Raw genomic sequence first — 2,346 nt, forward strand, 5'->3', positions numbered from 1 at the left:
GAGAGAGAGAGAGAGAGGTATTTAAAGTTGGGACATCAAAAATATGCTACCTCGGACAGGGATAATCATGTGTTTTGGGTAATAGTTACTATAAACACATACATGCAAATTTAGGGACTACTAATTATCAACAATTGTTATAGATTAAATATCAAGATTTCACCTTTGCTGGCAAATAGGCACTGCAGGATCTTGTTATCCTAAGCATTTTTCTGTTACAGATCAATCAATGACAGAACTATGGCTTAAAAATGCTCAGAGGGGAGACCTTCCCCTTTCACAGCCTCAGCTTATGTGATTGATAGGAGTGGAGCTAGACCCGGAAGCAGCAGTAACCACTGATCTTTTTGATAAATCCTCCCATGAGGGAAATGCAAAATGAAACCACCAACCACTGGTGGCCTAGGAGGCAAACAGCTGCACTGTCAATTTGTAGGTTGTTGCTGTTGTGTTCCTGAGTTGGAACCAACTCATAGCTGATCCTCTGGCAAGTTTTCAGAGGCACTTCATTGCACAGGAGATTTCCCCTCCATCTCCCACAGAGCAGCTGGTGGCCTCGAAGCACTCTGCGAGTGCAGAGCAGCTTTTTGCTACTAGGCAGGTGGTTCAAATACACTGGGTACTCCACGAGAGAAAGATGGGCAATCTCCTGTGTAATTTACAGCCTCTGAAAATGTGCTTGGGGATCAATTGCGAACTGGTTCCAATCCAACAGCAATTAACCACATTAGATAGTTCCAATACCTCAAAAATGTCAGAGCACTTAAGCCCAATGTGTACAGCAGGCAAAAAGAACTTCAGATGAGAACTGCAGAGTCAGGATGTATGCTCCATTCTCACCAAGCTCTGTGGATGTACTACAATGGAATCCACTCAACCATTTCTGCAGCCCCAACATTAATTTCTCATGAAAATGTATTTCCTTATTTCAGAGAAAAATAAAGAAACATACTGTATCCAAGTTTGACTTACTGAGCTAACTGTCCCAACAAACTGCAAAATATCTACTTCTTCATTTCAAGGATCTAAGCCTCATCACCCAACACACTCACATCCCAAACCATTTTTAGACAGAAGTAAAAACTGCTTTTGAAAAAATTTTCTTTATTTCTATATATTCATTTATGCAAAGACAGTATGATGAGTAAGAGGTAATACGAACATATTTTTAAGTTAAAATTAATTAACCATCTTGAAAGATTCAGGACTTTGTACTCCAACAAAACAGCAGACAAATAAAAACCATACTCTTCACTTTTCATTAAGGTCATGCTGGGAGAATTGGAATTTTTAGAATACAGGTATCATTTAATAATAAACTGGAGATTTAATCACAGAATGATACATGTTAAGAATGTCATAGAAAGGAAAAATTTTAGGGCCATTTCTAATTTTAAAGTTTAAGAAAAGTCAAAGCTTTTAACTCTTCTTTCAAATTCAGAATTTAAATCTTAGGAATTAAAAACAATAATGGGCACTGATGATCCAACCCACAGTTGGGGACAAAAGCAGCTGATGGGAGGGCAAAAAAAACACCACAAAACAAAATACAGGTAAGCTGCCATAGCGGGTAAAAGTATATGGCCATAACTTCCAACAGGTACTACTGTCACTGGTATCTCTCCAACGATTAGTCTTTGAAAGGCTCTTTAGATCACCAGGTCCAGGTATAAAAATTCTACAGACAGACAGACTGGAAAACCAGGACTCCAGTTCCAATAAAGGGGCCCTAGCTGTTCGTAACAATGCCAATGTCCAAAGAAAAAAACTCATCTAGAAAGGGACTGGCAACTTCAACTCCTAAACATTCATGGGTTATTAAATGTTGTGGTTTAGAAACGGGAATACTACCTACAACTTGACGCTCTTGGGTATATTTTGCTTTAAAAAAGAAAATATGCCAAAAAAATAAAAAATTTTTTTTCTCTAACAGTATTTGAATGTTTTTATAAAAACAATTTATTTCAGCTACTCTGATTAACTTTTAAGTGGCATAAAAAAGTATCAGCATTCTTCAATACCAATATTTTGCACAATTTAACAACCATTAAGTTTAGCCTTTTAAGAAAAAAACAAAAAAGGGTAACTCACTGAGAAGCTTATGTGACTACTGAAATTTAGTTTTAGATTTTTTAAAAAAATTAAGCCCAGAATTTTAATTATCCTAATTATCATCCCAATCAAATAGATTATCTATATATGGATAATAGATAAAATATTTTTTTACTAATAAACATTAAGATCCACTGATTGGACTGCGTATTTGAATCTGTTTTACTGGGTTTGGATAAAGAAAACTTCAATAAAGCTAATTATATACTGAGTTCCACTGATTAAAAATACAGT

This window comes from Elephantulus edwardii, unplaced genomic scaffold, assembly GCF_000299155.1.
Source record: "Elephantulus edwardii isolate Elephantulus edwardi_28Jun2011 unplaced genomic scaffold, EleEdw1.0 scaffold00027, whole genome shotgun sequence".
NCBI lineage: Eukaryota > Metazoa > Chordata > Mammalia > Macroscelidea > Macroscelididae > Elephantulus > Elephantulus edwardii.